Source organism: Vicia villosa, linkage group LG2 (genome assembly GCF_029867415.1).
Source record: "Vicia villosa cultivar HV-30 ecotype Madison, WI linkage group LG2, Vvil1.0, whole genome shotgun sequence".
NCBI lineage: Eukaryota > Viridiplantae > Streptophyta > Magnoliopsida > Fabales > Fabaceae > Vicia > Vicia villosa.
Window position 1 is genome coordinate 9,882,468 of NC_081181.1, and position 17,347 is coordinate 9,899,814.

Consider the following 17,347-nt stretch of genomic DNA (forward strand, 5'->3'; position numbering starts at 1 on the left):
TAAGCGTTTAATCCTTGTGGATGCGTGAACAGGATGATTGATTTCTTAAAAAAAAATTATCAGCAAACCATAATGATAATCAAATTTTAAATTGTTGATTTTTATAAAGCATGCTGGGTAGTTAATAAAAAAAGGAGTCCACGACTTGAACAAAAAATAGGATTTGACTGTTTGCATGTTTGAAATTTTTTTTCACTAATCAATCCCAACCGATTATTCCTTTAATATCTCCCAAATTCATGATAATTAATGTCCACCAGTTGCTCAAATTTTGACAGGTTCTATGCTCTCAAACTATACCCTCAAAATTTATCTTTGTAATTTATTAAATAAATAATGTAACTAGCTTATATTCAATTTAGATGCTTTAGTTATTTAATAGATCTAAAAATCAAAATTTTAGGTTTCATTTGTATGTGTTTGTAGCATATTAGGGTTTTAGTTTTTAACCTAGGCATATTTCAAGATGGCTTCAAATTTCAAACTTACCATGAAACTTCTCATAGACACCAAAAACAAACAAGTTTTGTTTGCTGAAGCATCAAAACCTGTAGTAGACCTTCTTTTTTCCCTTCTATCCTTGAAATTGGGTACCGTAGTAAACCTCCTAGGCAACACCAACTGTACCTTAAGCAATGTGTATCGAAGTGTCGAAAAACTGACGAAAAATTCATACTTCCACAACAAAATAAGGATCTTCTCTTAAATCCAATCTCTTCAAATGAATTCTATATGCTTTATCATGCAATCTACACCAATGGCAAATTTTCAACTAAAAATGAATTTGTGAAAGATAATGTAAAGTTTTTGGTGATGGATGATTTGGTTATTCAGCCCTTAGTTTCATCTATTTCAATGATTCTCTTACTTAAACATTTCAATATAAAAGAGGTTGATGTCTTGCAAGAGAAGGTTGTGGAATTGGGGATGAAAGAGGTAATTAATTAGTATTTTCATTTATATTTTTTATTAAGTATTTATTTTGTTACATTGACATGAATTTTATATTTTTGTAATAGGGTATCAAGTTGCTTAAAGCTTCCCTGTTTTCGAAATCGAAGATGGTCTTGACTGATGTCTTCTTAAGAGATATTGATATATGACCAATTATGTGGCAGCTTAATTTTTTACGGTTTTTTCTTTACTCACCTCTCTATGGGGTCACCCCCAGCGAAAATCTCATTTTACCCCTCTTCGGAAATGCATTTCCGAAATATTTTTTTTTGAAAAAAATCCCAAAAATTGGGATTTTGATTAATTCGGAGATGCATCTCCGAAAAAACAAAGAAAATCTAAAAATTCCAAAAATTAATTTTAGGATATGAATTAATTTATATATTATAAATTTGATATAATTTATGAGTAATAATTAATAATAATTATATATTTTGATATAATTTATTAGTTATGAATAATAATTATTATATATTTCTATTCTGATTCATATTTTAAAATTTAAAATAATTTTAATTAAAAAAAATTAAAATAATTTCACTTACAAAATGAGTTATAATTTTTTATTTATATATTTATATATTTATAATAACCATTATGTATTTACAAAAAAAATTAAAAAAATGAGTGTTTTAATTTATATATTTATATAATAATTATAATAATTATTATATATTTATAAAAATTATTATATATTTATATATTTATATAATAATTATTATATATTAATTACAAATATATTTATATATTTATATAATAATTATAAAAATTAAAAAAATAAGTGTTTTAATTTATAATAATTATTATATATTTATATATTTATATATTAATTATTATATATTTATATATTATATATTTATATATTTCACTTACAAAATTAATAATTATTATTATATATTTATACATTTCTATTCTGATTCATAATTAAAAATGAGATAATTTTTTATTTAGTTTAAAAAAATTAAAAAAAGATTTTGTCTTAATTTTATTTAATGAATAAATTTTATATTTAATTCTATATAATTCAAAATTTACTTATGGAATTAAAATGTTTTTGATTTATATAAGTTAGTAAAATAATTTTTAACTTTCAAATAGTTTAGAATGTTTTGATTCACCTTGATTTTATTGATTCACCTTCATTTTATTGATTCACCTTGATTTTATACCTATTAATTGTATTGATTCACCTTGATTTTAATATTTTTAATAATTATTAATTATTTCGGAAGTGTATATCCGAAACATTCCAAGACCAATTTGGTCTTGGAATATTTCGGAAGTTCATTTCCGAATTCTTCCAAGGGGGTGCGTTCGGAGATGAACTTCCGAAACACCACATTTTCTGAAAATGTAACTTTATTTCGGAGATGCATCTCCGAAATCAATATTTTATATTAAAAAAAACACGCATCTCCGAAATCAATATTTTATATTAAAAAAAACACGTTTTCGGAAGTTCATTTCCGAAAACACCTTTTTTCCAAAAAAAAGTACCGTTTCGGAAATGAACTTCCGAAACAAGGGGTAATGTTGTAAATTCATCAGGGGTGGGCAAGAAGGTTAGGAGGTGGGTGAAGAAATTTTCTTTTTTACATGCACAATGTTAAGATGATTAGTATTTTATAGAGGTACTTAATTTGTTTGTGATGGTTTATGTTCTATTGTTAGGGATTTATTTTGAGAAGATGTCGATATATGTTTCCTTCAACAATCCAAAACAACATCATAATTATTATCATATAACAACAAGTACACCATAGTACACAAAATCGATTATAATACATTTTAACAATATAGTCTCAAACAGTAGCCGACAATAGTCAAACAACCAATAAAATTTGGGAAATCAACAATTACAACTTTCGTATAAACAACTCTCATATAAACAACCGAGGCATCTACAACGATTAATGAATTATTAAATAATTCAATGTTAATACAGTTGTGTTACGGCGGGCGGCGAGGATGATGGATCTATGGTGGAATGTGACTATCTCCTCTTCCTCCAAGCTCGTGGCGAGGTGCAATTTTTTTCAATGTCGGGTTCATGTCGTGGATCTAAGGTCCGCTTTGTGTGGGAAGAGGGTATCAATTTTCGTGGAGTTGGTTAGCTAGAATAGTTTTGAACTCTTCTTTCTCAACCTTTTATGAATGGTACAAATGACCGCTTGGTTGCTTTTTGAATGTGTAATATGTTGCATGGGTTGACCCCTAGTGCGATTTCATAATCCAATCCCTTATTTAAAAAAAAGGGACTTGTTATGGTTCAACTTCCTGGCCATTGCCCCAGGCCTTTTTGCGACTAGAATAATCTCATCGTACTCTTTATGCTAATAACAAGTGTGAATTTTTTATTGCACATATTTCTTTTGTGAATGATCCGTGGCTCTTGTACCCCTGTTTGTAAATTATCAAATAAAAAAAATCTAATAGCAACAACAAATTTCTCAAAATTAAAAATCTTTTTAGCCAATTGTATTTAAACATTGGAACATTTCACTCTTTTTAATTAAATTTATGCACATTCAGCGTGTGTAATTAAAAAAATAAATTATTTAATTGAAATAATAAAAATCACATTGTTTAGTAAATATCAATCAATTTAAAACAATTTGCTTAACTAGTATGATTGTAATTAATAAGTTAGGGTGTCAGGTTGGTAAAATAAAAATGAAGTAAAAATTCAAATCTATAAAAAAAATTTAATCTTATATTATAAATTCCAAATTAAACCGCATCAATAAAAAAATTGATTTTTTTGGTTTAATAAGAATGATTTTAGAAAATTTAATTAGTTTATAATAAAAATAATTTAATTGATATGCAATAATGTAAAAATATTTAGTATGTCATGAATAATTATTAAATTTTTATAAGTATTTGACTTTTCTTTATCTAAAATATCCATCCATAAATGGTTGATATATATCCGCGTGTAAATTTTTTAACAATAACAAAGCATATCAATTAATCTAATAAACTTTAAATACATATTTTTAATGAACAATATCCTACATCATCAAAAGTGAGTTACGATTAAAAAACCTAATATATAATCCCAAAGATACTATAGTAAAATTATATGATTATTGTGATATAATTATTTTTATTATTATTATAGGAATTAAAAGAAATAATAAATTATATAATTTTTCATAATATAATATGATATATTTTAAAACATATAATATATATACATCCAATCTGATAATGATCAGATTTTATTTATTTTTAATAAAAACAAAAGATTTAGTTAGTTTTATTAGATTGATTTAATTTTTCTTAGTGCTATTTGATTGGTTTAATTAGATTCTAATTGGAAAATATATAATAACAGTAACAACTTTTCCTATTTTCACGCATCATCAACTTATATTTAAACCAAAGGAGTCTCCACTGATTTTAATCTAAAAAATTCACAATGACTTCTTCTCCAACCTCCGAAACTGAGAAAGTGAGAAAGTGATCTTCGCCGAAGCTTCAAAACCTGTTGTAGATTTCATTTTCTACATGTTATGCTTGCCTATAGGTAGTGTTGCAAAGCTTCTAGGAAATGGCATGGCCGGTACTATAGGAAACCTGTATCAAAGTGTGCAAGACCTCAATGAATATTACATGCATTCTGAACAATCTAAAAATGTTCTCTTAAATCCAGTTGCAACTATCTCTTCGGATGAATTCTGTAATCTTCTTCCCACAAAGGATGAGGATGACATATCTTCTGTTTCTTCATCCGGATTATCTGACTTTGAGATAGTGAACAAGTTAAACACTGGGGATGACAAAGAAGAAAAAGACTATGACAAAGAAGAGGATAGCGGGGATGATAACTACTACTATGAGGAAGGAGATGACTACAATGATGATTGTGTGAACGGGGGTGACTATTACTCTGAGGAACATGCCAGTAACAACGAAGATGGTGGTGATGGTGAGTATTATGTTGAGGAAGAAGACTATGACTATGACTCTGAAGATTGTGACAACGGTGATGACTATTACTATTATTACTATGATGAACAAGCCAAAGACAATGAAGATGTTGACGACGGTAACTATTATGATGAAGAAGACGGCTATGGTGAGAACGGTTATAACTATTTTAATAAAGAACAAGCCAACGAGAATGAAGAGAATGTTTCAATTAATAATGGGTTTGTGGAAGATAAGGTAACTTTTCTAGTGATGGATGATTTAGTTATTCAGCCTCTTACTTCAATAATTGAGGTTGTTAACAAGTTTAATATCAAAGAGACTCGGGAGATGATTGTTGAATTGGGAATGAATGAGGTTAGTTCACATAATCACTTCATATTCTTAATTTTTTATTTTATTTTTGTGTTTGATAATTTTTTTATGTAAATTTTATTTCTAAAATTCTAACTTAGGTTGAATTTTTTTTTTCTAGGGTATTAAATTGCTCAAAGCTTCATTGGAGTCGAAGATAGTTTTGACTAATGTTTTTGTCAATAAGAAATATTGATATGTGATCAATAATTTGGTGTATTTTATTTGTTCTTTTTAGATTTAAAGTTTTTAATCTGATTGACATTTGTTTTGTTCAAGTTGATTTCTGTTCTATTTTGAATAATAGTTTGATTATCTATTTAGTACTATATCATACACATTTATTGTGATTTTCGATCGTATTATTACTGACAACCTTAGAAGCTAGGAACTAGTTTATTGAAATTTTAATGTAAATTTTTTGGTTTAATCACTCCATAACTGGTATCATTTATTTACAAGATAATTTGTTTTAAATTATTCTTAAAGATAGACCAGAATGATAATAGCATGCTATGCTAACCATAAGGCTGAATTTTCTCTCATTAAAACGGTAATTGTATTTCTTGCTTTCCATTCGGTACAATAAATATTTACACGCTATAATGAATCTCATAATAAAATATGTTGCTCTCTTTTGATTTAATTCAATTTCATATAACTAATTTAGGTTTATTTTTAGATAATTAATTTTCAAATGATATAAAAATAAGGCAAAATCATAGTTTATATATATATATATATATATATATATATATATATATATATATATATATATATATATATATATATATATATATATATATATATATATATATATTTAACACAATATACTATAAATTAATATTACAAAATAACAACGATCGATTATTTTAAAAAATAAAATAGAAAAAAATGTAATTTAAATTATATAATAAATAGTATTAAAATAAAGTAAACATTAACAAATAATTGATTAATGTATAAATTAAATTAATATAAAATAAATAAATGTTAAAATATATATATGCGAGTTGGTTTGATTTTTGAAAAATTTACCCTAATAGCAACAACAAATTTCACAAAATTAAAAATATTTTTTAGCCATTTGTGTTTAAACATTGGAACATTTCACTCTTTTTTAATTGAATTTAAGCACATTCAGCTTGTGTAATTACAAAAAAAATAATTTAACTGAAATAATAAAAATCACATTCTTTAGTAAATATCAATCAATTTAAAACAATTTGCTTAACTAGCATGATCGTAATTAATAAGTTAGGGTGTGAGGTTGGTAAAATAAAATGAAATAAAAATTCAAATCAATAAAATAAATTCAATCTTATTTTATAAATTACAAACTAAACCACATCAATAAAAAAAATGATTTTTTTGGTTTAATAAGAATGATTTTAGAAAATTTAATAAATTTATAATAAAAATAATTGAATTGATATGCGATAATGTAAAAATATTTAATATTCCTTGAATAATGATTATTAAAATTTTATAAATATTTGACTTTTCTTTATCTAAAACTAGTAACAAACCCGTGCGTTCGCACGAGTTCTGGTACGGGACGCGCATTTGTTTTAGATGAATATTTTTTAATAGAAAAATATCTGGTACCCGTGAAAAAATAATAATTGAAATGTATAGAAAAATATTAGATACCCGTGAAAAAAATAATAATTGAATGTATAGAAAAATGTGTGGTATCCATAAAAAAATAATTGAATGTATAGAAAAATATCTGGTACCCGTGAAAAAATAATAATTGAATTTATAGAAAAATGTCTGGTACCCGTAAAATAAAACAAAATTGAATGTATAGAAAAAGATCTGTTACCCGTGAAAAAATAATAATTGAATGTATAGAAAAATGTCTAGCATCCGTAAAAACATTTAGATCAATAAAATCATTTTATAAAAAAAACTTAGAAAATTAACTAAAATGACATATATTTTTATTAACACGTTTAAATATCTATGAAGTATGCATTTTTTATATATATGCATCAATTATACAAACATTTATAATTAGTTTTTATGTATACTTATAATATAAGTTGATATCCAACTGTCATCACTATCATAATACATTCTAGAGTATTGCTTTTTTATTTAAGAGAAAATTAGATCATTTTATCTACTAGAATAATTATTATTTAATAAAAATAATAAATGTATTAGAATAATTATTTTAATTATGGAAATAAATTTGAAGATAAAGTTTTTCTCTCCTGGTATAACATAAAATCTATTTTTCTCTCCTGGTTTAACATAAAAATTAATAATATATATATATATATATATATATATATATATATATATATATATATATTATTTTGATATGATAAATATAATTTACAATAGTGTTTTATTTGTCATCCCAAGAAAAGATAATAATATATTTTTTCCGGTATACTATTTTTTAATAAAAAATATTTGAATTATAAATATTTGCATTCACGTGGGTTTTTGTATTGGACGCACATTTGTTTCAAATTTTTTTTTTAAAATATTGTTGTTTTATGAATGCATATTTAAATTGACATTCAAAATTTCTAAAAATGTTTAATTATTAATATGTTAAAATGTAAATAGACGCACATACTAAAAATTGTTTTGATACTGTTTTTTATTTAAACAAACAAATCTTTAATATATTAAAACAGAATACATGTTTAGGCGCCAACTTTAGACCAAAATCCCGCCTAAACATGTGCATCGCACGGGGTAAATACTAGTATATTATCTAAGATTTAATTTTTTTTGAATACTGCTCATATATTAAAAAGAAGAACAGATTACAACCAGACAAAAAAAAAGAGGGGAGCTAAGTTAATCCCTTCAAAAGCCATCAAACCTAAAGAAAGGTATACCTAACCTATTCTTTACAAAATCACTCTGAATCCCTATAGGAATGGAGTTAAAAATAACAGAGGAACCTGTGTTGAGCACTAAATTAGCCAAAAAATCAGCACAAGAGTTACCCTCCCTATGAATGTGAGATATAATAATGTTAGTTGTAGTAGTCTGGTTGAAACTTCAATTCCACCTATGAATAAGCTGAAGAGGAACCAAAATCGTTATTGGAGAAGGCGTTTACGACCATAATGCAATCAGTCTCAATCCATAACTTCCTCCAACCATGAGAAATCACTATATCGATAGCTTTAATAACCGCCAAAATTTCAGCGAACACCAACGACATAGCAGTAAGATTCTCAGCGAAAGCAAGGATGAAATTACCCGAGTGATTCCGGAAAATCCCACCACACCCAACAGGCTTAGAAATTGGATTGAACGAACCGTCACAATTGCATTTGATCCATCCCAAAACAAGAGGACTCCATAAAACCTCTATAATGTTCGGGGCGCAAGGAGGACGGATATAGACGTCAAAAGCCTTGATGATGGTGAAATCCACAATGGAGATGGCAGAGGAGATGGTGGAGGAATTCCCAAACAGCTTCACATTGGACATAATCCAGTTGATGGACTTAGACTTACTAGGACGAATAAAATCATGACGCCAGCAATTCCTAGCGGACCAAATCTGATTGATAATGAGAATAACCGCCGCTTTTAACACTATAGAGGCTTTATTTTTTTGTCACCGTAACAATAGCTCAGCCAATGTTATAAAGAAGAAGGGGAAGAACGAATGTTGGCTTTCCATATAAGCCAATCCCAAACGGCAGTAGCAAAACTGCAGTGGAAAAATAAGTGTTGAGAGCTTTCTTCATGAGCATGACAGAGACAGCAAACCGAGGCCAAGGAGATGCCGCGGTTTTTGAGAGAAACATCCGTGGGGATCTTATCATGCAAAACTCTCCACACAAGCATAACCTTATTCGGAGGAATGTCATTGCACCAAATACTAGACCAAGGACGGAACGATAAAAGCTTTTCTTTGAACTTATACGCATATTTAAGAGTTAGGGAACCCGAGACGTTATGATTCCAAACAAGCAGATCCGAACAATCAAAGTGTAGGGACTGTTAGGGATCCAAATCAATAAAGACGCGAACCAAACGTACCACTCTGACAGAAAAACCCAACTGCCTCTATGAACAAAATCTGCCAAAACCGAGAGCAAAATGATATTTTTGGACCGAAGGAAGGCCAACGAGGTATGCTGAATCAAGGGGCAGCCACACCACGCGTGAGCCCAGAAATAAATCCTACAACCAGAGCCAATCGACCACACGGTATTCGCGACCAGAGTATCAAACTCAGATTTTATACCAGTCCAAAGAGAGGAGAAAATATAATAACAAATAGGGCCAGAGCCTTTGAAAATCCTGTTCCGAAGTAGAATCGCCCAGCTCTCCAAGCTATTGAGCAAGTCCCAACCCAACTTAAGGTTAGCTGCTTCATTCAGACGCACCAGTTGTCATACCCCAAAATTTGCCCTCCTATATTTAATCAAAGGTTCTTCTATGCCTTTTCAATGGCTCAAGGTTTAAAGGTTCATTCAAGCCACTCTCTCCTAATCGAGGGTCCCAAAACTAGGGTTTTGCATCTTATCAAAGGAATCTGAATCTTCAAAGTCTCAAATGGGCCTCAAGGTGTTCCATATATCTCAAGGTATCTCCATGGAAATTATCAAGCTTCAATCCCAAGGATTTCCCATACTTTCGTGATTTTTATTTTTTTATATATATTATGGATTTTTATCCATTTAAATATAAATTAAACTTAGAAAAATATCAAACAAATGGATTGAAATGTATGAATCATTTTAGATCATCCAAGGGGCCCAAATAACAAATTCAAGAGGTCCAAATTCAAATGGCATTTGGTTAGAAAAAAAGGAGGGTCTCAATATAGAAAGTTTCATGATTTTTTAAGAGAATGCTTTCTCACTTGATACAAGAGATCCAAGAGCCCATTTAGAAACCCTAAGAAGATCATATATATTCTAAAAAAAACATGGAGAAAGGGGGAGGACGTTTTTTTGGGAGAAAAGTTTGGCAAAGCCTAGGGTTTTTCAAGAGAAAAAAGTCTTCCACACTAGGGCACGACCAAGAGCTTCTTTCCAGCAAGTTTGAATTGATTTCAAACATACCATTGCTCTCCTGAAGATCCCAGGAACACGACCATGTTGTTCTTTGAGCCCGGAGCACTCTTAAACACCTCTCTTTAAGACCTACGGTTTGCACTAATATTTCGAATTCGTAGTTGCCATTACATGCGTTCTAAATTGTTTTTAATCACATGTTATGATTCATAATCGCGTTTGGAGTGTGTTTGAATGTTTGGTTATGAGAATTGGTACAGGGATAGTGTTTTGCCATTGTTAGGGCAAGTAAGCTATCAAGCTTCGAAATCACGTTTTCAAACGGTATCAGGCCACGTGAGCGCTGCCAATGGACTCAACATGTCTTAAAAGGGTAATCTGGGCTGTTAGTATCGTTGCTTTATCGTTGTTTATAGGTGCAAGATCACGACAATGGTTAACCACGGATTCGAAGTTGAATCCGCAGGTATTTCCGCAACAAAGCCCAAAGGTGAATCCGCAGGTAAGTAGGTTGGGGATGATGAACAGTAGAGGGGATTTGGTGGATTGTACGTCTGGCTTTTCCACGATCCGCTATTGGCCCGTCAGATCCGGTGCTATCTCTCTCCATGCGCGTAGGACTGCTATTGGTCTGTCAAGAAGTCAACAAACTTCTCTCCTTCTCTCATTCGCTTGTTAATACACGCGTGGGGCCCAGGTTTGACTGACTTTTGAATTTATCATTTAATTCTAGTTTTCTTACTTAATTGTTTGAAGGCATGCAACTAACAGCAAACAAGCGCAGCATACATGGTAAGGAGAGGGGTTCTTAATCAAGGAATACTGGGTTCGATCCCCAGCAATAACAATTATTTTTTTCAAGAAACATTCAAACAGGGATCCAGCGCTGCTCACCAACGCGTGCCTACCGTGTACCCCTAGCGCCCAGCCTTTGGATCTCTTATCAATCCTGATCTAACGTACACAAGACTGAGGGACTACCATGGGCATGCATCAGTGCACCACACTGGAGTATAAGCCAGGTTCTTTATATAATATTTATTATTATTGTTTAAATATTTAGAATTAGGTGATGATTAATTGTTGTTTAATTTAATTAATTTGTTAATTAGAATTAATTAGGATATAACTAATATGAGGATTTTTTTTCCGACCATTTCCCCGATTATTCTACTATTTCGATTAAATTGTTTAATTAGCATTAAATATTATAATCACAAAAAAACCCTATTAAAATTACAAGTATATTAGGGTTTGCCAATCCCATTTGTCCAAAGTATCGAAATATTAGGATTCAATTTATTATTCGTTCCGACTAAATCTATTGGTCGCGATGGTTAATAATCGATTAATTTAATTAATCAAATCCTATGAATCAAAACACCCATTATCTTGCTAAATGGTTTTAACCATCTTATTGGTTATGATGATTAGCATATTTCTCCCTTATCAATTCGTTATTATTTGTAATCGAATCTATCGATTATGAGGGGTAACGATAAATTAATAAATTAATAATTAAAATACATCAATTTGCTAAAAGTGATAATCGAATCAATCGATTAGAATTGCGAGCAATCATTTACTAATCTGTTAACTATGGCGATCGAATCTATTGATCGTTGCGGTTAATAGTGACATATTAAATCAGGGTTGTACGCCCAACATCTTAAGACACTAAACCACGATACTACGGATTTTCATCCATTCAACTGCGATTTTCAAATCAAACTCAAAACAATTTCAAACAACTTCAAATACAATAAAATTCATTTCTAAGGCGTACAATCCTGTGCCCGAACTACGTAGACTCTGATCCTCCATAAGGAGGTACGTAGGCACTTGGTAACAAGGCGAGTCCCCCTCTTCAAAATCTCAATCATGTCATTAAAATTCTATTTGCCACATTTCTTTACAAATCCTGCCATGCAACCCTAATCTTTGAACATTAGCCTTTAGGAAAGGGCTGAGGGTGCCTAACACCTTCCCTCAGCCTGATTATAATAACTTACCCTCAATCTCTTATCTGCGTAGGGTTTCCTATTCGCCCTTCAGAATAGGTGGCGACTCGAAAGCTGAAATTTTTAGGCAGGTTGCTACAGCTGGCGACTCTGCTGGGGATACACTTAACAGTGAATTACTATGCTCCTAAGGCTTGAGAGGGTTTAGGTTTATGTTTGTGGCAAACGGTTTAGGTTTTTGGCGAAATTGTCAGGGTTTGGCTAATTATCCATTTTTAGGGTTTATTTATTTTTGTAAATATTTAAATTTTTATTTATTCATTTATTCTTTCCAACTATTTATGTTAGTTAAATAAATATATTTATTTAAATAATCGCTGCTTTAATGCATTCTCAAAACTGCAAGCGGGCGGATTCCAAGGTTAGTTCTTGAATATTTAAATTTTATTTATTTATTTATTTATTTTCCTTCGCAATTTCATCACCGCAATTTAATTAAATATTTATTTAAATGAATATATTTTTTCCTACTATATCTGTTGGGTTATATAAAATTATTGTTAAACCTTAAGTGTGGGAGTTAACTTTGAGACCAAAAGGGGACATGAATCGCCTTACGAGTCTCACTGATAACTCCACTCGGAGTGGGTTAGGTATTTGGAAAGGTCCGAAACGAAGCTTGACTTTGTGGAGGGCTGGACTGGATACTTAGCTGATCTCTCCGGGAACCTACCCCAAAAATTCGAATCTCATGGATAAAATGAGTTGTTCTAAAATCCGAAGAGACAAAAAGTCTCGGAGGCTACGAACGACCCCATGAGACCTTCTAGAACACTCCCATAAAAAGGTTGGCTCCCTAGAGCCCCTACGTCGAACCTATGAACCTAGGACTTTCGTGCTCATGCGCTTATTATATGTTTGCAACTTATTTGCTTTGGATATCTATGCGTTTGGATTTTGCAGGTATCCCTACGTGGTCCCTAGCCTGTAGGGACTCTAATTTCTAAAAGACCGTGTCTTTCCCACGGAAGACATCACCATCTATGCATCCCCTAGCCTGTGGGGATTTTATTTTTATATCCTTGTATTCTTACAACTACGCGTCCTTCCCACGAAGGAAATTTCCATTAACGCACGTCAATTGGCCTCTCGATGGCCATGCGATTCGGTGATTGTCGTGAACGGTCACCCCGTGCTTGCTACTACGTACTCCCTAGCATACAGGGATTTTCTGTTACACCCGTGTGTTTTCACAACGACGCGTCCTTCCCCGAAGGACAACTTCACTAGCATGCACTCGATTGGCCTCTCGATGGCTATGAAATCTAGTGACTATCCTGAACGGTCACTCCATGCTTATTCCCGCGCACCCTCTAACTTGTAGGGTTTGGATCTTCATTTACACATCACATCCCTAGGCTGTAGCGATTTCTCTTCGTCCATATCGTCCTTAGATAGGTTGTGTTCCGCATAGAGAACCTTCCCACGAGGGACAAATTCATTGGTACACGTTGATTGGCCTCTCGATGGCCATGAGATTTAGTGACTGTCTTGATCGGTCACTAGCCGCTATCTTCTGCATACTCTCGAATCCAAGGGATTTCCCTTAGCGTGTCATAACATTTATCCTGCAAAGATTCCAAGAGGGTCTAATGTCGCCTCTAAGGCTATCCCTAGGATTACACGTCACACGTCTGCATTGCATACATGGAGTTATAATACAAGGAGTCTCTCGCATACGCATGCATTTGCATTGACATACATTTGCATCTATATTTACATTTGCATCTTCACCCGGATCCACACTTACCGCGCTAGCCGATTTCCTGAGACTCGCAAAAAAAAAATCAAAGGATCGTAGACTATGGAGAAAGGAGGATAAATTGAGAATGACCTTAGTCTTACTAAGAAAAAAGAGGATGTCTTTCCCCATGCCAACCACATGTCCATGCCTTGTCATAACAGGATTATGAATACAACAAAGGTTATCGTCGAACAAGGATTAGTTCAACAAAGAAGTTCCCTCATAGATACACTCAAGGGGTATCTAGTCATAAGGGGTTCATCTAAGAACATATCAAACTTTCAAGGACGCTCTACGATAACCTGGGGCAAGGGTCAGTCCAACTGGGGCAATACCCTAAGAAAAGATGCATGACTACAATGGAGGGAATGCGACATATGTCAGCCCCACACCAAAGGAAAAAAGGGTCATAGGTGATACTATCCTCAGGAGAAGCAAAAGAGGTTCAGTCAAAGGAAACTCATGAAGTTCCGATACGACGAAAACCCACCACTAACGATTTATTCCCGCCAGGTTTGACATGTCCAAAGAAAATTCGAGGTTGCCCTCACTTCTACAAGTTTAAGAATCTAAGGAGTGAAACAAGGTCAGTGGATCTACAAAGGAGATTATCCCTAGGATCAATAGGTGTTTACCGTGCTCAAAATTTCAACCCTTACGACCGCTAAGTGTTACTCAAGATAAAAGTTGTACCTTCGGATTAGTAATTCTAATGGGACAACCATGCAGGTTTTGGAGTCAATTCATTAACTCACTACCATGACTTTCCAGTCACACACTTCTATTTTTAGGGTTATTAACAAACTTGAGGGAGAATGACGAATACAAAAACTAAGTCCAGCTAAATATATGCTTTCAAGGTAAGACCGAGCCGAGGATGTACAGGCATTGTTTCCATTCCCAAACAGTGGAGATATAAGGATGTTAATCCCTCGTCACCCCCTCGAGCCAGGAGTTGGAGTTTTCTTCTACTTTTAAATAAACCTTGATTTTAACCAGGGGCAGGGTAGATGTCAACTAATTCAATGATGTATTTTGGTTGCCAAGAGAATCAGTCAATCCAAGCATAAGGTTCAAGCATATCTTCTTCCTCGCATTCATCCAAGATTGAGGAAGCAATGGAGGTAACATTTACAACACCTTCTTCCTCATTACATCATTCAAGATCGAGGAAGTATCAAAGGCGAAGCTTACAAATCAAAATCAACATAGCAGTCACAACATGCAATATCCAAGAATCAATCTCAAAAGGAGCTTTCAAGAATAAAAAACTCCCGCTAAGTCAAAATGAAAATTCCATAAAAGGAAACAAAAAGACTTAGGCAAAATTGGGGCATCCCGATGGGTCAAATTCAAAAGAATTAGCTCATGCAAAAATAAGGGATAAAAACAAAGGCGAAATACAAAGGATAATCTTGTGACTGCTAAACCATCAATGCTTGGATCTTTACAACATATGTCATCAAAGTTTGGATCTCTACTAAGACTTCTGCTCAACATCGAAACTGAAACGATTCTCTTGCAAACAAAGCACATCCATTGGATTAGGCGAATTTTTAGGATCTGGAGAACATCAAGGAGAAAGGGGTGGGATAAATAAAATTTTGAGCCTTATATCCATTGTTTCTTAAAACATGAACCAGGCCAAGTTACAACATTTAAAAGTCCTAATTGAGGCAAGGTTAACTACGAAAGCATATTAAGCAGGAATTTGTTATACTGACTCCTATGTTTGTTAAAACTACTTCTAATCACTATGCTTCTTCAAGCATTCTTTTCAAAACCATCCAGTCCTAATTCATAACGGACTTCGGTTTCAAAACTTGCATACATATCGCATTGGAGTTACTTCTCAAAGGGTACAACGTCATCTACGAGTATACACTTAGCATCGAAGAAATCTCGAAATTGGTTTAATCAAAGGCGATCTTTCTAATAAAGACTCTGGAATGGGGGGAATCACATCTAGGGGGTTCCCCTTAACAGGGGCAAAAACTCGAGGATCGCAGGGGCATACGAGCAAAAATCCTATTAACTGGGGGCATTCTTCCTAAGGTTCAATCGACCTGGGGCACATCTCGAAGCAACAGCAATCAGGGGCATGTCAAACATGGGAAGGATTCAAATTCAAAAGGAGGGAACACTATGGATAGTCCTCCATATCATGGAGATCAAGGGCATACCCTTCAATTCAAACGTCAACACATATGACCAAGTTATTTCCTGGGGCACTTCCCTCATAAGCATCTTTTTGCACAAAAATACTGGGGCAATGGATTATCAAATCCGTAAGACGTACAACAAAAGGGAAAGGCATTCTCGCACTTTACAATATCCGACAAAATCTTTCTTCTAACTACGATTTTCAAAAACAGGTATCGGGGAATCGCGCTAGCTTCACACCCCATCTTATCAAACAAACCTACAACTCCAGCGAGCTATATACGCTTTGGTTATCAACCACATGTCATTAGAGCATCATGCAAACACATATAAATCATGCATCGCATACATGGGTCAGTATATTACACCATACCTTTTCAAGCAGTCTTCTCTAAGACATTTCTTTCCCCAAGTCCTTTTCAGGTAGTCTTCTTCAAGACATTTCTTTTCCAAGTACCTTTTGAGGTAGTCTTCTCTAAGACATTTCTTTCCCCAAGTCCTTTTCAGGTAGTCTTCTTCAAGACATTTCTTTTCCAAGTACCTTTTGAGGTAGTCTTCTCTAAGACATTACTTTTCTAAGTTCCTTTTCAGGTAGTCTTCTTTAAGACATTACTTTTTCTAAAGTTCCTTTTCAGGTAGTCTTTTTCAAGACGTTCCCTTTTCCAAAAAAAAAAGCCTTTTTAGGTAGTCTTCTTCAAGACATTTCTTTTCCAAGTACCTTTTGATGTAGTCTTCTTCAAGATATTCTCCTTCTAAGCACCTTCTCAGGTAGTCTTCTTCGAGACATTCTTGTCCTAGGTACCTTTTCAGGTAGTCCCTTCCAAAAAAACAATTCGTCATCCCTCTCAGGAACCTCTTCAGGTAGTCTTCTTTAAGGCATCTTTCAACCTCTTCAGGTATTCTTCTTTAAGACATCTTTCAACCTTTTCAGGTAGTCATCTTTAAAGACATTCTTCATCCCTTGCTAAGAACTTTTTCAAGTGATCTTCTTTAAGACAAGTTTCTATCTACGCTAAGAGCCTTTACAGGTGGTCTCCTCTAAGACAAATTGCTACCATGTCGAAAAATCATTTCAGATAGTCTTCTTTAAGACAAACATTCACATCCATTCAAAAGACCTTTTCAGGTAATCTTACGGAAGACATTACTTCGTTCCACTCATTACG